This window comes from Anser anser (genome assembly GCF_964211835.1).
Source record: "Anser anser genome assembly, chromosome: Z".
Taxonomy (NCBI): domain Eukaryota; kingdom Metazoa; phylum Chordata; class Aves; order Anseriformes; family Anatidae; genus Anser; species Anser anser.
In genome coordinates this window covers 77,315,911-77,339,186 of record NC_139723.1, presented here as the reverse complement: position 1 = coordinate 77,339,186, position 23,276 = coordinate 77,315,911, and the positions used below count along the sequence as shown (strand labels likewise).

The following is a 23,276-nucleotide window of genomic DNA, read 5'->3' as shown; positions in this document are numbered from 1 at the left end:
TACGTCTGCTCTCTTTTCAAGTGAGCTGCACAGTGTCATAACCCAGCCCGCTCACAGGGCTTATGGTTTGCTAAAACCTCCTTTCTGTCTCTCTGCTGGGACTGCAGACAAAATTTTGCAGGGATGGGGGGTAGATGAGGTGCTTCCTCCAGCCTTTCCCCACTCCGTCAAGCTGCTGTGGCAAGGGTATCTCTGTGGAATTAATGAAATTAAGTTATCATGTGTAGATGTAGCTGCCTGATGTTGTTTCCTGTGGTTAGCTCTGCTGAAGCCAGGCCAGGCATCAGATCCTGTGGGTTTGCCAGCTCGACTTGGAGCACTTCAGGGGAAGCTTGTCTGGGAGGAGTTTTTCTGCTTGCTCTGTCCCTGCCAGATGTTCAGGGAGGCTGCTTCCCCCAGCTCTGCTTGGCCTCACGCAACCTGCCTTCTGCTGAACACTTAATTCCCAGTTCTTCACCGAAGGATACGTGCAAGGGTGTTTCCTGAGCGTAGGTCTGTGATGCGGAGTGTGACCATCCTGCTGCTGTCACGGTTGTGCTCCCACACCCACGGCTTTGAGACTCTGCCTGGCAAAGCCTGTGGTGTGTCCGTCAGGTGTCTGCGATGGGGTGAGGGACTGGGAGGGCCGGAGCAGAGCATCAACCAGCAGTTACCATCAGGGCTGTCCCATGCAAAGCTCCACAGCTCCCCGCATCAGGCCACAGTGGGGGATCCCACTGAGATGGGGCAGCACAGGCTGTTAGAAACGCCTTCCTGGTGACGTGCCACCTGCTGCAGTCCTCTGCTGTCTCCCTCTGTCAGGCTGGGAGCCAGTCTGCCCCACTCCACCATGGTCTCCAGTTTATCAGAGGAAGGGCAAGGCCTGTCTGTGCCTTTTCCTGTCACTCCTTTCCTCCGTCACTGCTCTGCAGGGAAGGCAGAGGCGGAGGAGCAATTTCTGGCTGGGGTGGTGGGAGTCCTGGTGCCTTTGGCTGGAGGGAGTGATGGCAGCAACACCCGCAGCCTTTTGCGTGGGGGGGCCACATAGGTCTCAGTTCGCCCTGCAGCACAGCAGTGCTTTTGCTACGGAAGGGGCTGGGATGGATGTGGTAATGCTTGCGTCTCAGCCAAGCCGAGCTGATGTCCCCGGAGCGATGCTTCTCCCAGAGGATGCCACAATGAGTTATGTCCAAGCAGGGGGTTTGATATTCCACCATTGCACTGTGCCTGCTGAGTCCCAGCCTTGGTTCCTTCCCTCCTCCTGGAGGAGGGACCTCACACTGCAAATTTTCTAACTTTTTTTTTTTTGATAGCAAATCTGAAAGCACTTGCAGGTGGAAGAGACTGGTGCAGGCACAGCAGTGTGCCAGGCATGGCAGTGGCTGTTGCAGAGAGCACACCAGCTCAGCCAGCCACTGCTGCCCAGCCAGGAGAGGAGCGAGGTGTGGGCTCCTATCTCTGCTCCTCTGGGCTTCTGGTTAGGATCCGATTTATGTCCTGATGGAACAAAATCTGGATTCTTCGAGCTTCTTCATATAGTGCTGGGTGTTTGTTCTAACCATCCAAATGTCTAGCTCTACAGAAAGGGCAAAGAGCAGTCTTGTGAATTCCTCCATCTTTTCCAAGTTCCGCGTTGTAATTTCCTCCACAATCTCAGTAGTAAATATCTCCAGTCTCCCTCCACTGAGAACTGGGAAGGGCTGGAAATGCACTGCCTTGCTGATGGCAGAGTGCCTGAGATGCTCCTTTTAGGAGCAGTAGCAGGAGCTGCTGTTACTTGCTGCTCACCCCACTGAAATTTTACCAAACCAGTGTTTTGTTTCTGTGGAAGCTGGCTGAGGCTGTAACAAAAGCAACCAGACAGTAATGGTCATGCAATTTTTGTCTGCCATTCAGCTTGTTGCAGGTGGATTCTTAACTGCTGGGGCCTGAGTCTGGCATCACAGCAAGACGGAGATTTGGGGAATGCTGGACGTGGAACTGAGTCATAATTTTACTTCTGCCTTATTCTTGTAAAGAGCTGAATGCAAATCTGTGCACTCCAACATTTGTGCCTCTTTCAGTGGGCCAGATAAAGAGTTTAAAGTCCCTGTAGCGTTGCCCAGCTCCCTGCTCCCTGCAGAGAGAGAAAAAAAAAAAAAAAAAAGCCTCTTGGCAGCCTCAAGCTGTTTTTAAACGAGACAAATGCCTGAGGTGCCTGTCTGCCAGAGCCTCCAGCCTGTACATCGAGTCCCTTTTTAGCATGCTTCTCCCTGCCTCTATATCTGGCTCTCGTTCCTTGCTCGGGGAACGTGACCTCATCATTGTTTTGGTATTTCCAGTGATTCAGCCTGGTCTGGGGCAGGGAGGAGTCGTTCCTGGGGCGGACGGGCGGGTGTTTGTGCGTTGCTGGAATTCCAGCATGGTGCAGCCCCAGCCCTTCCGCTGCCTTGACAGCTCTCCTCCAGCCCTCAGCTGATGCGCTGCATTCCTGCCTGGCAGATGGCCTGGGCACAGCTGGGAGAGGCACCCCAGCTCCTGCTTTCGGGGCCGATGGGGATCTTTGCTGCCTACATGCCTTGGTGAGGGCGAAGGAAGCTGAGAGCAGTGGTGTGCGTGCCTGGGACAGCCACGAGGAGCCTGCTTTAGGGGTGGAAAATGAGCTTTGCAGAATGCTTGTAACTATTTCCAGGCTGCAAGCGTCCCGTAATGAACTTAACTTCACAACAGCTGCAGAAGCTTGGTAAGTGTTATGGTGCTTGTTTCACAGGTGGGGAAACTGAGGTATGGGACAGGGTAGTGGTCTGCTTGAGGTCTTACGCAGCTGGAGCTGGGAAAGTAAACTCCCACGAAGCGATGCTGACCGTGCCTGTCCTCTCCAGTACTGTCTGGATTCCTCCAGCGACTGTGGGCAGCGGGTCAGACCGAGGTGGAGCAGTGCTCGTAGGGAGGAGCAGCTTCTAAAGCAAGATGAGGCCAGGCTGTGCAGATGCCTAAACCACATCTTCCGTGGGTATCACTTCCCTGAAGGCAAAGGGGAGAGCTTGCTGCCAGCATTCCCCAGCCAAGGTCAGTGCTCGTGGCAGGCTGTGGATGCTGCAGGGCTCTCACTTGTGCCTCAGCAGGACTGTAGTTGCTGCCGATGCCGTAAGCCTTATTCCAGCTTTGATCTAAACACTCTCAGCTGCTTTATTTGAGCTTGGGTTGTTGTGAATGGTTTTAAAACTATTTGGGACTATCCAGAGGTTAGCCATTCCCTGGCTGAGACCAATTTGGCTGCAGATGCTGCTTGGTTGAAGACATGGCTTCAGTGTTGTCTTGTTTAGCAGTGAACCAGTCTGTCACTGTGCAGGAATAAATCATGAAGGCTCATCATGTTTGGAGAGGCAGCCTCTCTGTGGAGCCCCTGTTGATGAACAGGTCCTTGGAAACGCGGTCCTGTCTTCATTTTGTTTCAGACAGACTTGGGGATTGGCACCTGGCACCAGATTTACTGTTGTTACACTGTGAAGTTTTCCCTTTATTTTTGTGCAAGAGCATCCCAGAGCTAGGAGAGCATCCCATCCCAAGCATAGCTGGGCTGTGCCGTGGTGGAGACTGCACCATGGAGGGGAAAAGCACAAAGCACCTTGCTCACTGTAGCCTGGGGAAGGGATATCAGCAGGTGCAGAGCAAGGAGTTTTAACCCCAACAACTGGCCTTCCCTTGTTTTCTGGGGACAGGAGACAACAGGTGATGCAGCCACGCTGCTCTCATCAATAGGGAGCATTTCGGGCTGGCTTAATGCCTGGCTAGCTGCGCCATGCTTGTAGGCATCACCAGGACATAGACCTGTTACACTGGGGTCCCTGTGCCCTCCTTAAAGCTAGGTTAACAGTATTCACCGATGTGATTGACCTAAGTCAGCTGTTTTCAATCTTTCTCTTTTGAGGCTAGATGGCATTTTTTCAGAGGAGATCTCCCCAGCCTCTACAGTATACACATCAGTTGCTACCAAACTCTATGGGCTCCCTGTTCTTTGTCACTGGTGGCTCCCAGAGGTCGCTGATGGGAGCTGTATGCCTGTCTGGCATCAGGCATAGTGAAAATAGGCTGTGCCCGCTGTGGTATGCACCCTGAAACAGTTCCTTCTCAGCCTCTTGCGGAGGTCTTTTAGTGGGTGGTAGCTGAAACCTGCTAAACCTCTCTACTGCTGGTTCCAGCTGTGGGGGCAAAAAGCAAAGCCCCCAAACCCCTTGACACACTGCTTCTTTGCTGAGCTGGTCCCTGTCCTCCCCATCTTTCTTATCTGGTCCAAGCTGCAATCCAGTTGATAAATTACCCTGAAATGGGAGAGAAAAGAAGAATCCTAACAGGAGGTGCCGGAGGCAGTGAACTGGGGAGAGATGGTAAATCCCGGTGACCTGATGGTAAATCCCTGTGCATGGGGAGATGGACGGTGAGGGCGGACTGCTGCCCCACGAGCTGGTCTCACACACACACGGATGGAGCAATGTTTTTCTTCCCAGCTGTGATGAGACGCAGGAGCAGCGTGTGCCAGAGGAGGTGTGGGGCTGGAGTATCTCCTGTTGGGTGTAGGGTGGAAAACTGCACGGGTCTGCATTACTGCTAGTGGTTGCTGTGCCTGGATTTGTAGGAGCATGGAGCTGGGCGTCCCCACGTCCAGCAGCTGCCCTCCCACCCCGCTGCAGGAGCAGGCAGGCGGTGGAGTCGGCGGCACAGTCCCATCACACTGCCTTCTTTCTGAGCTTGCTCTAAATGGCTCTCTGTAACACGAGCCGCATTGCAGCCATAGTCCTCTCCAGAGGGCATCTGTATTTACACTGGGGCTTTCATTAGCAATCCGGCTCTTGCATGGCCAGCAGCCCGCAGCCCTCGCTCGTCTCTCCTGCCCACACGCTCAGGGAGCGAGACGAGCACCCTGGCACCGCTGTCCCCTAGGAGAGGCAGGTGACTGGGGGCTGGAGGAATCCCTGAGCCTGCTCCCCTCTGGAAGAAGCGCCCTGTCATCTTTCCCCGCCATCCTGCAGCAACAGGGGGGGCTGCCTGCGGAGTTTCCCCCCAGCCAGGCTCACTGATCCCCAAGACAGCGCGGGGACAAGCTGGGTTCGCTTTGGATGATCGCTGGCTCTGTGGGCTGTGTTCCTCCTGCTGCTCTCATGCAGTTGCTGCTGTGCCCGACTCCCAGCCACAGCAAGCTGAGCCCGCCATCTGGGGAGATTGTATCTGGCAAGGTAGGAGCTGATCCCTTCCAGTTGTTCTGCTAAAAGGGGTGTGATCAGTCCTGTCCCACCTGGAGAGAGTGCTTCAAGGAGTAGTGCGTATCTGGTTTGATGCTGCATTCTGCTGTGGCTCCGATGACCAGGCAGTATGCTGCTTCACGGGAACAAAATGCATACATCCATCTTGTTTTTACCTATACACTGGAAAATCAAACCCTGTCTCCCTTTCTGCTCCATCATAGTGCTCTGATACCCCAGAGCCTGTCTCTCTTCCCTGTTCATGTGCAGCACCCTGTGCATTTTCTACAAGTTGTGTCACCTGCTTCTCCGGGTGACAGTAGGGTCTCTTTGGAAGCAGGGAGCAGTCTGGATGTGTCCTGGCAGAAGGGCAGAGGGAGAAGAGACTCACGGAAGGCAAAAAACAAGGAATTTCAGTAGGCATGGAAATGGCATGAGAGAAGTTATTCTTCTAGAATAACCCCATCAAATTAGACAAGGGAAGAGACTCCTTTCTCTGAATAGTCTTAAAAGGGTATCTTCTTTTTCCTTCAGTCCCCAAGGGTGACATGCTTTGCTATAGAAAGGCCTGAGGCTGCTGTTGTCCCTGGGGGCCTTCTGCAGGTGATGCTTCCCTTCTGAGGACTGACCCAAGTAACAAAACTTGTTTTAGGGCCCCATGCATCCCCAGTTCCTAAGCATTGAGGAGGAAAGTGTGTGTGGGGGGGGGGTCTTCCAGCCTTCCCTCCTTAGCGCACCCTGCTGTGCTGCCAGTGGGTGTATAAATAGTGCCCACAGCATACTATTTTGGTGACAAGCTTTTCCCAGGATTCATCCAAAGAGGTATGTGCACAAGTGTTAAAAATAACGCTAAGCCCTGCCCAAACACTGGCGTCGGTTCAGGGATGGTGTTTTGGGGCTCTTCATAGAGAGCCCTGGCTCCTGGGTGGGTGCAGCAGAGCGGGTGTTGCTGCTTCCCTGTCCTCGCTGCCCCACTGACCAGAGAGGATGCTGACCTTCAGCAGATCTGCTGTTCCCCAAGAGGATGTGAGACTTGCACTTCTAATTAGGCTATTTGCTACTGGGCTTTCCCTGCATGTCCTGTGCATTATCTCTGGGTCTAACGGGAGGCACAATGCCAGGAAATGCCAGGAGGGGTTAACCTGGGCTTTAACCTGCTGCCAGCTCCCTGCCACTGGCCAGATCTAGCTGCTCCTCCAATGTCTTGTGCCACAGCAATGGCATATGTAGACGTTCTGGACCTACGTTAGGTTTATCCTGAGCTGGAGATTGGTATAGTTGTGGAAGGCATATTAAATTACATTGAATTATGTCTGTGTGTTGAATTAACATCTATAGCTCTGGACATCCTTGTTATCCATATAACCACAAAAAATAATTGCAAAATTTTGCCCTTTTGATGGGCTGGTTGGTGCCTGTAACTGGAAACCAGACCCCCCTGCAGAGACTGCAGGGATGCTGGGGAGCTGTGCTCCTGGGGCTGTGTAACCTGTGCAGGCTGCCTTGTCCCACTGGGGAGATGAGAGCTGCAGTTTGTTACCCTCGGGCTGGGTTTTGCCTGTTGATGCTCAAATCCTGTGCTAGGTATGTAATTCTCCCACTCTCAGGCTGCTGGAGCATCAGTTCCTTTCTTGTTTTCAGGCCACGTGGGCCAGAGCAGCAGACCCCACTGCATCCTTGTGTATGGAGTCTGGAGCTCATAGAAATGCATCTTGGAGGGCTCGTGCTCCAGGGAGCCCCATCAGAAGACAGAGATGCTCAGTCTTGTAGACAGGTGTTGTAGCTCTGCTGGTCTAATAATAATGATGTGATGTGGCTTAATATGTGGAGCCTTCTGCATGGAAGAAGAGGAAAAGAGCTGAAACATCGCCTGGCTGCAGGCCCGGGGCAGTGCTTGGTCTCACCTATCTGCTCTGATTTGAAGGCAGTGGTGTCATGGGCAGGGAGACCACACTTCTGTTTCGGTGTCTGAAACAGAACTATGGCATTAATCCCTCCCGATAGCTCTTTGGCCTCCATATTTGTATCTCCAGATACATCTGTGCTAGTTTTGGCTTTGAAGAGGAAGAGCCAGATACTTCTGCAATCTCTAAATACATTACTTTCTGAAGGACTGGATTTATTTTAAGCCAATACGGAAAATTGCTGTGAAAGCAGCGGGCGTGCAAAAACTGCTGAAAAGGTCGCAACTGCTGCTTGTCACTCCATGCTTCACCTCTTCTGATGTGGGAATACTAATCCTGGCAGGCGTCCCCAGGGATGGAGGAAGGGTCCTGCCAGAACATGGTGGCCAGGAGTTTTCTCCAGCCGTTGCACTGAGAATTAGTGAGAGCACAGCAGCTGCTTGTGGTTTGGCTTTGGCTGTCTTATCTACTGTGCCCAGCTCTCACCTGCTCTCCTCCCCTTCTGGCCATTTAGCTGGGCTTCTCTTTTCCTTGCTATGTGTTGAAAGGCTCTTGATGAAGTTGTGCACTGGTTGGAATGCTTTCTTAAGTGTTGCATTCAATGGAGTGCACTGAAAGTACAGACTTCAGAATTGTCCAGAGGTGGAAAAATGTTACAGAGATGAAAAGCATCTGCCTCTTTTTTTTCTTTCTTTTTTTTTTTTTTTTCCAGGTATTGTGAGGCAGAATAACCTGCTCACCTTCAATCTGCAAACCTTCAATCAGGGGCATCCTTCTCTTCTATTCCTCTGCTCCTTCCTGCTCCTCTCCCTTGTCCAGCCAACATATGAGGTCTCTGAGTCATCATCATTGCTGTTTATTATTAGGTCTGAGCCAAGGCACCGTGTATTATCATTATGGAACTCCTGAGGGCACTTTCAGCGCTCTTTCCACCCTGGTATGCTCTTGTTCCCATGGCTGGAATGTGTCTGGGGACACAAGACCTTGTTTGCCATCTTGAAGCACCTCTTTGCTGCCTGTTTGCTGATGTGTTTCTGTGAGGTGCCAGAGCACCACACCACAGTTTCCAGCAGTTCCTGAAGTGCTTAGATATCTCCGCAGGGAGCATCACAGAGCATCATGCGCCGTCTCTTTAGTCTACCTCACCTGAGGGTAGAGCCCTATTTCAGTCCGTCCACTGCAGTCTAAACTCGATGAGTTTGTCAGGAGTCTCCTGTGACCTGCTTTGTCACTGGCACCAGGTTACGGGCACTGTGTGAGCCCAGGCTTTGCCCCTACCAGCTTTTGCTTTCTATTTTAAAGAGCACGTCAGGATTTCCTCCCACGCATGAATCCCCTTTATCTCTATAGCATTTCCTTCGCCGTGGGTCTTTTTCCATCCTGAGCAAAACTGCTGCGCACAGTGCATGGACACATACTTCCCAGGTCTGGCTCTGTGCGCTCGTGTGCCTGTCTGCACAAGGATGGCTGCCTGCTGGGTGGAGCGTGCCTGCAGAGGAGGCAGACCTTGCACAACTGGCCACACTGCAGCTAGATGCTGCAGATTAGACTTTGTCCTGATTAAGCATACACCTGTAATCACTTAAAGCCAAAGGGTTGTTTAATCATGGTCTGACCTGACACGGAGACCTACAGTGCAGCTGAGTGACAGTCCGGTACAGCCTGCCCTATTAGATGGGAAGAAGTCATAATCACCAAAGAGAAAGTTAGGAGGGTTATCAGCTGTGGCCAAGGGTCACCTTCAACAAGACCAAATTTATGAGCAATGTCTCTTCACTGTGGTGGGTGAAACAAGGATGAATCCACTGGCTGAAAGCTGTTATTGAACATATTCCATTTAGAAAAAACAAACTCGAGTATGTTTTTAATAGATATTGGATCAGCTGGCATGGGATGCTTCTCCACTCTCAGTCTTCACCTGTAGGCTTGCTGTATCTTTCCTGAAGCATATTTCTCTTTCTCCAAGTATTCTACCTGAATAAACCGCTCTAGGCTTTTAATCCTGCATTAGAGGCTGCCTGGTCCTCTGAGTCAAACAGAAATCATATGAGAATAAGACCTCCAGAAGTCATGCAATTACATCTTTCTAACCCAGGCATAGTTTACTCAGACTATGCCATTCCTCATGTTTCTTCATTTCATCTCTCTCGAGAAACTCCCAGGGACTGGGACATCATTGCTGCATCCCATGTCTTTACAGTCCAGCCCCTTCCCTTCTTCAGTTTCCCCTGATGCTGTGGCACACAAAGTTGGCCAGGATCCTGAGCTGGGCATTTCTTTGTCAGCAAACCCAGACCAAAAAAAACCCTTTGCAATTTCTCACACTAAGGGCTTCTGAAAACCAACATGAATGCCTACCTCTAAATAAGTAAAGCAAAGATCTTCTGAGACAGACAGAACCATGCATAGTATGAAGAAAACCAGTCTTATCTCCTGAGTGCTGTGTTTTTTTGGTGGAATAATGAATGTTTTATGTGTCATACCTGATGCTTAACCTAAACTTCCCTTGCTGCCTGTCAGGCAGCCTATTCCTGTTGCCCTGGGATGTGGAGAATGGCTTATTAACTTGTTTTTGGCAGCAGCCTTTTATGCATTTCAGAACTGCTTTAATGTACCCCCTGGTTTTCTACAGACAGCTAACCCAATTGCTTTGTAATTTATTCCTTTCTGTTTTTTGTTGCTGTCTTTGAACTGTCACCAGTTTGTCTATATTTTTGCCAGGCTGGTGGAAAGCTGGGGCACGTACCAATGTTGGGTAGAGAGGAAGAATTACTCCATGTCTTGCGTATGGCATGCCTGTTCACACAGCCGGACTTATTGTTTGTCTGCTTCAAAGAAAAATGCCACTATTACTCAAGTTTAGCCTGTGATCTATGGTAACCACAAATCCCTTCTGAATGAGCAGGTCATGCATGATGATCATGGGTGAGGATGTGCAGTCTGTGCAATGTGAGGTGTCATAGTAATGATTATAATTTATGTCCATTTGCTGTTTATGTACAGACCTTTTCCCTTCAGCTAACAGATGGTACAGATGAAGATTAAGAGACGACCACTCCATTTCAGAGCCAGCAGGTTAAATGCCCAAGAGGTGGACTGAGTCTCCAGGATTTAGATACAAGCCTGCAACACATGGGCTTTTTAGCAGACGTTTTCAATGGCTGTTCCTTAACCGTTTTGTTTCCTCTCCTCTTTGCAGCTTTTCTAAGCGCCTACTGGGATGCGGATGTCCATGAACACATGCAGTCTTCTGTGTGGCACTGGTGTCTTATTATCTGCCACTCATGTGCTGCTGTGTTGCTGCTGAGGGATGGTTTTTGAGTGTACCTTCAATGGTCTCTTCTAATCAGAGCGCTTTGCAGAAGTACCAGTTATCTAAGGATTGCTTTACTTGGCACTAAAACGTAGCAAGCTGGGGCAAGTATCACTTCAGAGCATGTTCAGTTTGGGTGATAAATGTACAACCTTGGGAAAAAAAGCAGTATAAACAAAATTAATAGCATGCATCTCTAATAAATCAGCTGGTAGCTGTGTGCTGCCTGGGTTTCATGGTGAAGGTGGGAGTGTTTGAGAGCGGGGAGGTCTGCTGGAACACTTCGTGGTGAGCTGACAGCTCTCTGTGCTTGGCTTTTGTTGTTGTTCTGAGCAGCGATGGCAGAGAAGTGCGCAGGCATGCGCAGAGGGAGGCGAGTGTGGGTTTTCTGCGTGAAATCCAGAGCAATCTTCATACTTGCTGTTGCCTTGGAAAACTGGAATATTTATGACTCAGTACTAAAACAGGAGGCTTTTTCCATTCTTGGATGTGGCCTCTCTTGTGTCCAAGAGTGACGTTTTTCTCCTTTCCTGTTTGACCCTTTCCTGTTTGCTGTGCTATGTCCCACCCATTTACAGCCTCTGAGCAGAGGCTTGTTTGCAGCACAGCCACCCTCACTTGGAGTCAGCCGGGTGATTCCCCTGCAGAGGGAAGGAAATGTCACTTCGGTGTACACCATGGGAACCAGAAGCAGCCACCTTTCTTGAGCAACGCTTGCTGCGTACCCAGCGGTCTCTGGTTGTGCTTAGTGTGCAGACAGTGAACCATCTCAGGGCTGCACAGATTCAGCTCAGCCCTGCAGTTTCTCAGCTGCTTAGCTGGAAGTACACAGTTTTTATTTGCGGTCAGAATATGAAGCAATGAATACAGCAGAACTGTGGCTGCCAACCAGCTTCAACATATAACATGGGAAATTAGGACTTTTCTTCATGGCAGTGGGGAACTCATAGTTTATGGTGAAAATGTATTAGTTTAAATGCTTTAGGTAAACTGTGCTGTAGGGACAGGATTGTTCCCATTTTTGAAAATTGATTTTAACAGAAGTGAAACCAGTAACACCTTCATATCTGTTGTTAACATGGGCTGCTCAGATCAAGTGGTTGATTGCCAGATTAGGTGCATCTTTTTTTGGTAACAATACCCCTTCTATTTTTCTTTTGCCAATGTTTTGATTGGTGAAAGAGTTTTTATTCCCAGTCAGTGTATCATCAATATTTGAGTGAGTGCTTGAAGAAACAGGGTTGCTGTTACAGCTCAGCTCCTGCTTCAGGCACTTTGAAATCTCAGGCTGCATCAGTTACATCCAGGTTTTGCTTTAATTTAAAGTATACTGTACAGCTTTTTGAGCTTTGTTTATCAGATTGAAGCTGAGACTACAGACAGCAATTCAGGAATTGTTCTGCTGTTTCTGTCCTGATTTCCCTCTGTCTAAAAATGTTCAGCTATTTCTTTGTGCTTCTGCATGGGGAGAGCTGAGTATTAGGGCTGAAAGATGGGCACTGGCATTCTTGGATCAATTCTTCCTTTCCCACAGCTTTCCAAGGATTCATATCTCCTTCTTGCCCCAGTCTCCCGCACGTAAAATGTTGATAGTATCTTTTTCCTGGACGAGCATACTGGGATCCTGGGCTGCAAGGGACTGGAGACAGACAAGCTGGTTGTGGGCTGGATTTGGATATCCCGTAGCCATCTCAGTATTGTTGAGATATGTGGAACTCAGCCCAGCCCAGTGGGAGCCATGCCAGAGCTAGTCCTATCTGTTAGTTGTGACTTTTTATGGAGCTTGTAACTGTCTCCGTTCCTGGGCAGTAAGGCAGCAGCCACTAACATTAAGAAGAATTTGACCTTAGTACAAGGAAGAAGGAAATCACTATAGTGATTCGGATGAAGAATCCACCTAGCCCAGTATTTATTTCCCAAAAGAGGTTGCAGGTGGTCAGCTAGGGATGAGTGAGAGCAAGGCAAGCAGATAACGGTATCTCAATATTTTTTTTTCAGGGATTTGCCAAGTCTGTTGTATTTTATTTGTTTAGTAACCTGAAATGGATCTCTCAAGTGCTTGTCCTGATTCCCATTGAACCCATGTGGACTTCTGACTTTTTTAGTCCATAATGCCCTTTGCTGAGAGGTAACAAGCAGCAAACAGGCTAAAGGAAGAGTAACCAGAATGTTGAAAGAGGAACTACTGGTCTGAAGGGAAGTTGTTGATACAGAATAGCCTTGAAATGAAAGCTATTTAATGTGTGAGTTAATGCTCTGAGCAGTGAAAAGTAATATTGCTGATTATGTTTCCTAAACACAGAGTCAAGAAACCTCATCAATTCAGAGGCAGTTCATGGTTATTCAGCAGGAAGAGCTGGGTTGTCCTTAAGGAATAATACAAATGGGAACTGGATAGTTCAAAATTGCATTGTTGTGTGCATGAGAAATGAGCAAAAAGTTCAGCTCCAGCTAGGAGCTCATGGGGAAAGTGAGAGAGATGGAGAAAAACCCAGGGTCTATCAGTGACCTTCAGGATAACTGTGAGCAGCCATGAAAAGATAAATGTCATCCACTGTGACATATTAGAAAATTATTTGTACCAGAGAACAGGGACATTTTTGTATTTTAAGGCATGGTGAGATCTGGCTTGGAAGATTGTCAGCATTTCCCATCACACTCTGAAGGCTGTATTTAAACTAGGTCATGTCCAGAGAAGGGTTACTTGTGATCAAAGCATGGAGAGCCTATCTAATGCAAAGTGATTAAAAAAATGGGATGATGTAACTTTAAACACAGTCTGGATAAATGCTGACATTAAAGATCATTTTTGGAACAGGAGTGAATAGGGGTGAGCGACACATGCGTAAAGATAAGCCAGAAATTTAGAGAAGGTTCTTAAACATCAGAGGAATGAATTTGGGAATTAATTCTGTTAGACAATGGTTAGCAAACAACAAGAAATGTTCATCTGGGGGGGAGGGGGATGGAGGGAGGTAAAAAGCAGCAACAATCTTTTCATTTCAAGCCAATTTTTTATTTGGAGGTGTGACTCTGCCTGGGGTTGCTAGCCCTGAAGAAATCACTACTGCTATTCTGGGCCATAGGCAGGTCTTGCTGGGGCAAGACCACCATGGGGTGGGTGCCTGGTGAATACTGCTGTTACAGATGTGACTGCAACCTGCACAGCCCCACAAGCTCCTGTGCCTCTGTCCTGAGACCTGTTCCGAAAGGGATACCCCATTGCTCTCTACAACGACCTGAGAGGAGGTTGTGGAGAGCTGGGGGTCGGCCTCTTCTCTCAGATAACCAGTGATAGGACTAGAGGGAAAGGCCTCAAGTTGCGCCAGAGGAGGTTCAGGTTGGAAATGAGGAGACCTTTCTTCTCAGAAAGAGCGGCCAGGCACTGAAACGGGTTGCCTGTGGAGGTGGTGGTGTCACCATCCCTGGGGGTGTTCAAGGAAAGGTTGGACGTGGTGCTTAGGGGCATGGTTTAGTGGGTGACATTGGTGGTAGGGGGATGGTTGGACCAGATGTCTTGGAGGTCTTTTCCAATCTTAATGATTCTATGATTCTATGATTCTGTGATTCTATGAAGGCAGGCTCAGCACGGATCTATAGGCGACCCTCTGGGGAGTGGGGACTGAGAGGTCAGGCATTGGCATGATACTACCGTGTGCTTTCCTCAGTCTGGTTGGATTTTTGACCTGTCGTTCAAGAACTCCCATATTTGTTCCCACTTCACAACGAACAGAAAAATTGTCAAGTGCACATTGGTAACAATTAGCCTGTATTGATCTCTGTGTTTGAGAGAGAAATGTTCTTTGACCTCAAAGAGGAGGGATTGCAAGGGTGAGGAATGGGGAATGATTTTTTTTTTCTTTTTGAGGATTTTTATGAAGTTTGCAGCACCCCCTGCTTTCCTGATGGCCTGTGTGCTCTGTTGCTCCTTGCTCCAGGTGAGAAGGACCATACTGTTGGTTCAGCTGTGACCAGCATCCCTCTCTCTGGCATTCCTGAAACGTCTGGGATGGTGGTGGATGGGGTTGCATTGTCTCAGGGATTCAAATTTCTGCCACAAACGTTGAGCAAGGTGGAAAGGCAGTGAGCTGCTCATGGATGCTCATGGATGGTCCAGCACCTGGGAAAGAGCAGTAATGTCCTTCCCTCCTGTGGCTGTGCTACACATGAGGTCACGATGAGCCAAAAGCTGTGACCTGGGCATGTTCTTGCAGCTTTTGCTGTGAAATTGCAATGAAAGTGGGAATGCTTCTTCCTGTTAGTACATGGGGGTGTGCCGACCTTAGTGGCTGATTGCTGCGTGGTACTTGAAGGCAGAAGAAGGTACTCCTGCCAAGGCAGAATTTAGTTGGGCTTTATTTTTCCCATAGCGCTCTGTTCATTTCCTGGTTGCTGTCAGGAGCACAAAGTGCTGCAGGTACATGTGGGTCATACCTAGCATGAGTGCAGCACACGGGGCTCCCCTTGAAAGGCGCTCTGCCGCAGCACAGCACTGGGAAGGGAATGTGTCTCCTCATTTGGAGTTTGTGGGTGGGAGGAGGCGTCGTGCATTCACTTCTCATCCCTTTGGAGCAAGGGGGAATGAGGTGAGATGGCAAAACCACTGCCCCACACCTGGGGTGTGTATAGGTAATAAGACTAATGTTTCTTGATAAGCCAGAGGCCTATCTGAGGCCACACGAGCATGGGGAAAGTGCTGAACTGAATAACCGTGATGGGGAGGAAGGCACACTTGTTTACGTTGGGGAACAGTTGAAAAGTTATTTTTCCGAGGGAGCCCCTTGCTTGCTGCATTACTGCCTCTGTTTTTTTAACAAAACGGCCCCAAACTCCATTAGCCTTGGCGTGCAGATCTGCCCCTCAAGGGAGGCATTCACGCTGGTCAGTCGGTCAATGCTGGTGTCCGTGGTGGGGACAGGGAGGCGGGCAAGTGCTCAGCCTGCCAGCATTTCTTCTGCCTCCCTCAGTGCTGGCAAGGCCCGCGGAGGACTGGGGAGGGCACCAACATAGTTTCCATTCTCCTCTCTGCTGTGGGAACGAGTCTCCTGGGTAACAAACGTGCCTTGTTTTGCTTCGAGCTCGCGGCTGGGCCTGGCCACCTCCTTCCTCCCTGTCCCAGCCGAGCGGGCCCGCGGCGCCTGCTGGAGCCTGCCTTGGTTGGCGCTGACAGCACAGCAGGACGGGTCTCAATGGGTCTTTCTGGCGTAGCTTTTTACATACACCTCTCCAGGGGCAGAAGCTTCTGCGAAGTACTGTGTTGCCTTGTTTTATTTGGTTGTCATTTTGAGTGCATCATGGCATAGAGCGAAAAGTACTCAGGCCCGTGACGGTTCTTCCTTTCTTTGTCCTGTGCATCTGTGTGACATTTTTACCTGTTCTCTGACTTGTCTGTCCCCTCTGTTTTGGAGGTGGGTTTTGGCTTGTGGACGTGGAGCTTCCTCCACAGATGCTCAGCTTTGCGAGCTCTGCGGAGCACAGGGCAGCGGCTCTGGGAGCGGCGATGGTGGTGGTGATGTCCCTCCAGGATGGCTCCCTCAGGGGAGCTGCTCCAGTGCTGGGATTACCTCCCCTGAAACAGCCTAGAGCACATCTGGGTTTGTGGTTATGCGCAGATGAGACCAAAAAAAAAATAAAAATACTGCACTGGGGAGGAGACCAAAAAAAAAATAAAAATACTGCACTGGGGAGGAAGGAGAGGGCTTCAGGTTCTATCCAAAAGAGAAACCCTAAAGGAGCCATGTGTGTCCCTCCTGTGCCTCATAAGGAGCTGCACTGACTTGAATATGGAGCAGGTTGTGGCTGCCTTTGGTGAAAGGAAGGGGGTGAAAAAATCCTTTCATGTAGTCCTGTGATAACAGGAGAGCCTAGCCTCTTGCTGGTGGAAATGCTTTGTTTCAGGAAGGAGGGTCTTACGTGGATTGCTTTGTGTACATGCCAGGATTTAGCCCAGGTTGTGGGCAGCACTGTAATCACAAGCTCTGCTTAATAGTTGCTGGGATCTTGGCTTGATATTCCTTGTGACAGCTTGGACTTCAGAGATCCTGTCACTGCGAGGTATTTGACACTGGTCAAGGTGCTTGTGGCTGCATCTCACTCTGGGGGTGACTGCGTTTCAGGGACACTGTGTAGGTGCTGTTGATGAAGCTCTCTAAGACAATGCACTACAGAAATGTAAAAGAAGCTTCAAGAAGCTTCTTGTAGTTTTTCTGATCCTTCAGTTTTAAGTCCTCCCATCTTCCTCCTCCTGTGCGTTACTTTGCAGACGAGCATTTTATCGCCAAGGGCTCTGGCTGCCATTATCAATTGTAGAAACACAGCAGTCTGGTTCCTTTTGCTTTCATTTACAAAGCCAGAGGAGATAAGACAGCTTACAGTCACGCAGCATCTGAAACCCAAGCTCATCACCTAATAAGATGCTTCAGCTCTGTCCTATGGCATAGGCTTTGATTTTATTCTTCTCCTCATGCTACCTTCTTTATTTCCCAGTTCCTGTAAGAATCAATCCTCCATCTTCCAGCCTGATTTGTTCTCTCCCTTCCTCTCTTTCTGTGCTCCCTCCCATGCCCTCCCTTGTCTGAGGTCCCACAGGGACTAATTGCAAGCCGGAGTGGCAGTGCTGTGGGCATGCTTGCTCCTTCACACGCAGCAACGTCACAGCAGCAGCAGCAGGAGCATTGGAGATGTGATTGCGCAGACCCTCTGCATTGCCAGGGATGCAGCTGTAACAAAAAAAAATAATTGACTCTGTGTTTCCCACAGCATCCTGGTGAGAGAGCACGGAGCCCACTGGAATCAGAGTGCTCAGCACTGCCAGAGCGGAGCGTGTGCAGGGAGAGGAGACGGGAAGCAGAGGATCTGTGGAAAGGTGAGATGGAGAAATGAGCGGGGTGGGAGTTTGCCTTACTGATGGTTTTCAGACCGTTCATTGTCCTGTGAAGCGGCTGGCTTGCTTGTTTCTGCAGAGATTGCCAGCTACCCAATGAAGCTTAAAGATTTTAGGATCGCTTTGTCTGTTCGGAGGCTGTGTTGCTTTGGAGCTGTCGTGATTATAATTATGCAAGGGAGTGAAGAGGCTGGTATTGCTGTGCAGAATGTGTGTTTGTCCATTGTGGCTATGAAATAGCGGTTGTCACGTCCGGGGCTGGTTGTGCAGAGGCGATCCGCATTTCTCCCCAACAGTGCGCTCTTGGTGCAGTCGCACAGCTCTCCATTGTGTCTGCCATGACAGCCGAGCCCACACGGATTGTTGTGGTCCCACGAGCTGTCACGCTGTCTGTGCATCCCCGGCGGTGATGCTGCTGTGCAGCTCAAAAGCTGTTTTGACAGACAGCACTTCCATGAAAAGACAGAAACAAAGGACGCGAGCACAGGAAGGGCTGCTGTCATTATGGCTTTTGGCTTTAAAAAAAAAATTCTTTCTTTCTTTCTTTTTTTCAACTGGTAAATCAATTGCTCAAGGGGTATTAGGATAAAATAGTGTGGCAGGTTAAACCTTGCTCTTCTAAAAAATGATACACTGGGATCTGTGCAGGCTGGAATCCTTTGTGTTGCCCAGGGTGTGTCTGTGCCGGCTGTGTAAATGAATGCTTTCTCCCTGCCTCTTTTCGCCGATCAGATGAGAAAGGTTATCTCAGAATGGAGGAATTGCTATTTTTAATTACTGAGATGAGTGGTCTGGGCTGGGTACCAGTTACTAGAGCTTAATTACATGGACCTTTTATAACCAAATCCATCTTTACCCTCCTCCCTGCCTTCCTCCTTCTTTTCCCTCCCCCACCCCCTGCACAAATCCTTCCATCAAATTGCTGCTACACATTCAAAAGGAGAAGAGCTTGAACAAAGAGAAGGATCTATGTGGGAAAGGGATATGGATTGATCAGGATGACAGTTAGTGAGAACAATAAGGCAAAGGTACGGAGGAATGATTTGGTATCTGTGATGCAGTGACATGGCTGTAGGGGAATGTATACACGGGAATGTAGTAATGTCAGTAAATAAGCAAACAGAAGATGCAATCTTTTGGGGTTATAGAAAATGCTGAACACGTGGGGTTGCAATTGTAGGTGTTTGGGAGGAATGTGATGTTAATGGAAGTTACATTAACATTGGCTATTGAGAAACAGATGAAACAGAGACTGGATTGAGGGGTGTTGTAAGGGTGTGTGGAGTATGGGGGAGTATAGAGATCTTCTGCATTTATTTTTTTTTAACCTCCAAACACCTAGAGCCTTGTCTACCTAATCAGTCCTGCTAATGAGGGAGCTTGGCAGGTCTAACCTCTTCACAAAACCCTTCTGTAGTGTGCCAGCTTGGCAGAGTGCTTGGAGCAGCTTAGCATTGAAATGACCCGAGAATAGTTCAGATAAAGCATCTTTAGGCCTGTCAAGAGCCGCGGGATGGTAGGGATCATATAGATAAAGTGGTGAGTGTTTGGCAGAGCTATAGAGGAACGGTGAAGCAGAAAAGGCAGGTGTGAGGAGCATTGCAGAGCTAGAGGAACAGAAAGTTGTGGGTCAGAGACACACAGGGCACAGGGGAGGAAATATGGGTTCACGGTCAGGGAATGTAAATATGTTGCTTGTAGTATCATTCTCCAGCCTCTCTCACTGTGTTCCCTGTGTGCATCCCCACCTGGTTTGTCTATATAGGCACAGCCTTTTCTGCAGCAGTTGTCTGAAGGAACCATTTCGCTGCTGCGGATTCTCAGACAGTCGCTCCCTCTCCGTCCCCCTCCGTCCCCCTCTCTTTGTCCCCAGGCCTCCATCCCCTTCAGCCTGATGGGAGTGGGTAATGGGATGTGCTCCTGGTGCTGTGAGAAGAGGGAGACGTGCTCCTGAACCGTGTTTGTGCTAAGGAGAGGTGGTGCTGCAGAGCAGCCTCTTGCAGGAGGGTGCTGGGGGCGAGAACAGCACATGTGCATCCGTAGGTGCATCGTGGGTCAGAGGATAGATCACTGCAGGGTACACACACGCATCGTGCTGTGAAAGAAAATTTGTGTACGGTCTGTTTACCACATTTGCGTAACAGAATAAAAAGAAGGTGGTGCAGCCTGCTTTGCTGCATGGGAGGGAACACTCCTCAGGACGTGCAGGCAGTGCCTAGCTGGTAGGTGCCACTCTTACAGGAACATCTGTTAAGCCGTGAGAGTGCACAGATAATCTCTGCCCTGAGATGCTTGAGCCTAAAAGATGGACAAGAGCTTCTGATGACTGGAGCTGGCTGAACTGATTCATAGCAGGGAGATAAAATCACAGCTGTGTGTCTTCTTCACTGCCTTGATGAAAAATGGAGGGATGAAGTGCAGCTGGCTCCCAGGGTCCAAGGGCCTGCACCTGCATTGCACAGAGTGCAGATGCCTAGGAGAGTATGCAGTGCACTCAGAAATGGCCTGCCCATGGCTCCATTGCTGCCTGTCAGGGTGTCTGATGCTCTGATAGCAAGCAAGGAACAATTTCTCTGTCCCAGAGGTGTTAATTTTCTTGCAGTCTGATGCTCCTGGTGAGACAAGGTCTCACCCTGGTGTTATTCCTGGTAGCCAGACAGTAACCCACCTTTAGCAACCCCATGTTGCGTTTTGCCCCATTTTTCATTTATTTCTCAGTCTCATTATTCTTTGCCAATGTTTTCTGAAAGCCTTATGTAGTGTTAAGGCCAGGTTGATAGATCTAACGTGGGTCACTTCCCTTCCTGTTTCAGAGCAGGTACAGGCTTTGCCTTTATTATTTGCCAGCCACCTGGCTTCAGCTCCTTTCTCTCTTTCTTTTTCCTCATGGGTGTTTTTATTGAAAGCTCTGTTGTTAGCTGTGATCATGCAATGGTTTTTTCATTGTTCTGGGATCAAAAATATCTTGTCCTTTCTGACTGGAGTGCATTAATCTCCTTGGATTTGTTTCCACTTCAAATGCTCATTTCCTTCTCTGCACCCTCTTTTCCCTGTATTGTCTAACCTGTCATTGACGCAGCTTCCATGTTCTTCTTCATGCCAAAACTGTATCAAAGATGAAGTCTCTGCTTGACTGTAATATCCTTCTCGGTGTGGTTATTCATTCAGTTTGGTCAGGAGCCCTGTTCTTCTAATTTCCTCACCTTGCTCAGTGATTCCAGATGTTTTTTTGCATATGATGTACATTCAAAGTCTTTTCTGAAGTTATTCCCTGAGCTCTTTGTTCTTGTTGGCTTTATAACTGTTTTGCCTGGTATGCCAAAGATCTGCTCTTTAAAAACTAAAAAGCTTTCATTATAGAGCTGCTTGCTTTTTACTGTTCTGTTTAATGTAAACTGGATCAGCTTGAGATACTCAGTCCAAAGTCATTTCTATATCATAGACTCTGGGCAATAACTCATCTCGATAGGCAAGGTCCTCATGCACCTGGGTACTGATTAAACACAAGAAATGCAAAGAAGAAGTGAGAGAGGTGGAGATCTGTGCGTGTGGGTAAGACACTGAGGATCTGAGATGGAGATGCCTCTCTGTCAGCTGTGGAATCACATTTGAACGAGAAAAAATTGTCCCCGTATTTGTGGTAGCTATTAAAATCCCATCGGAGGTGGGAAAGCTCACTTGTCTGCTACCTTTGCTGCTTTGTGCAAAGAATCCTGATGTGGATAAAGTGCTTCTGGCAGTCTGGTTTGTAGGTCCAAAAGAGCCAGAAGGCTACCTGGTCCCAGAACCATGCAAAAGGCTGCAGGATAAGGCTTGGAGGAGCTGAGGGAGCTTGGCTGGCAGGGGGTGGAATCCATAGCAATGATCAATGACAGCTGTGTCGGTAACCAGCCTTAGCAGGGATTTGTTGTGTTATCTGCTGAGCAGGCTCCCTGCATGCCGCAGCATTCATCTGGAAGTTGGTTAGTCTCCAAAGAGAAAGTAATGGGCTGTCAAAATGGCTCTAGTCCCTGATTCTGCTCCAGTTTTCTCTCTTGACGAAAATTATTTTAGCATTCATTTTCTGAAAGAAGTGGGTCAAAGCAGGGACATACCTGTTAAGATGAGAGCAAGAGCAGGCTTGTCCACGAACTCTCCCTCTCCCCACCACAGTTGTGTTGTAACCTCAGGAATGTGCAGATAATGTTTTTTCTCTATCCATCAGGCACATGCAAGTATTTCTCACTGGGCAAGGCTGCTGGTGGTTTGGTGGCAGTGGCATTCGTGCCATGGGCAGTTTTGTTCACGATGTATCCCCATCAAGAATTTGCAGTGTGGAGGTCAGGGCTCAGTGCTCCAGGTGTCACACAGAGAGCAGCGTAAGAAAGAGCCTTTGTTCCCAAAAGCTCTTTAAATTGATAAACAGACCAATAGGTAGAGCTGCCAGGTGGGGGGAGCTTAAAGAAACACAGAGATGAAGATTATGAGTTCAGGTGGTCATCTAGATAGGAAAAGAAAAAAGAACTGCAGTTGTTAACTCTTGGACAAAAGCTTCTCTGAGCTGCAGTGTGGGTAGGAGACCCAGACTAGAGTATGCTGTGTTCTTGGGAAGGGGTGGGACATGTGGACAAGGGATGGGTACTGGACTGGGAAAGTCTGCCTTCCCGCTGGTTCCCAGATGCACAAGAGACTCACCTGTGCATCTGTGGCTCTCTTTGCTCAGGAACATTCCTGCATCCTAGTGCAAGGAAATTAAAAAGCATACTTTTTTCAGGATTTTTATTTTGGGGGTGTGAGAACTCAAGTTATCTGTGTGATGTTTGAACCAAGGAGTTGCTTAACCATGATACAGTCAACTCTGGGAAAATCTTGTGCTCCTGAGCGTTGCCTAACACAGACTTGATGTGACACCAATTAGATCATCGCTCAGCTCCTTCTGGCCCCCAGGGAATGGGCTCTTCAGGTGCTGCCCTTGAAGGGAGCAGGGAGTCCATGCTCCCTACATCGTTAGGCTAATCTCACTGGTTTGTTTTAATTCCAGAGCCACACCTGATTAGGGGTGAGCTGGCACCAACTGCAATTACTTCTGGAGAAGTGTGACCTAAATGCTTTCAGTGGGCAGGTTTTTCTCCATCCTGCTCTGTACACATTGGTGAAGGAGCAACCACATGCCTACTTAGCCTCCTTTTACCTGGTACTTCCAATTCACTTAAATTGCTTATTAAGGCACCTTCTTTTGGTCCCACTCTAAGGCTCCCATGGCAAAGAGCAGGAACACAGGCATTGTGCTGTCTTGCCTCGTGTGTTCTCTGTAGCTCAGATAGCATAGCTGTCCTCACAGATGTCCTTCTCGGCAGGGAAAATGACCCATCTGGACCATTGTGCTAGGGAAATTTGTTATTCTTTGTAGTGAGGCTATTTCCAGTGCCTGCTTGCACTGTATTTTTCCCCCTGTGGACCAACATTCAGACCTTTCCCAGTAACTCAGCTGATAAAGTCATAAACCCACGTACGGGAAGATCCAGTGGAGGTGTAAATAATCCGTATTTCTGGTCCCAAGATATTGCTGGCCCACACTGAGTATCTTCCCTGGCTTTGCCTCGTTCCTTGTGATCCATGGCAGGAGCGACACATCTGCCCTGAGGTCTGGCTTGCTGTGGCTGCCCTCTCCATCTCCACTTGTTAGCACGTGAACCGTTGTAGTCACTCTTAAGGGATTTCTTGCCTGAATATGGCTTATCATGAGCAGTGATTGTGGCTCGACCCTTCAGAAGAACAGCAAGCGGATTTCAGCAGGCATCTGCACTTAGTCATTTTCTATTGCCAACAAAATGTTCTCTTTAATCCATATTCAGTGGCATCTTACTTAATCTACTGCTAAGAGTTATCCTCCAACCGCAGGTCATAGTGCTTGAAATGGCCATTGAGGGGAGCATCTTCCTTACTCAGATGTCCTGCCTCAGCTCCATGTCATATGCCTCATTTTCATTTCTGCAGAC

At 48.9% G+C, this 23,276-nt stretch overlaps 1 protein-coding gene across 4 annotated transcripts in view; it reads left to right on the top strand.

Annotated features, from left to right (window-relative positions):
* Window positions 1-23,276, top strand: part of RUSC2 (RUN and SH3 domain containing 2) — a 53,398-nt gene that overhangs the window by 3,452 nt on the left and 26,670 nt on the right. For 2 of the 4 annotated variants that reach the window (XM_083816770.1, XM_083816771.1), the window contains exons 1-2: window positions 2,319-2,701; window positions 17,175-17,280. The gene's annotated coding sequence lies outside the window, so the exon portion shown is untranslated. Of the gene's footprint in view, window positions 1-2,306; window positions 2,702-17,174; window positions 17,281-23,276 lie in introns of those variants that run through there. The other 2 variants (XM_083816768.1, XM_083816769.1) reach the window with 2 other exon arrangements.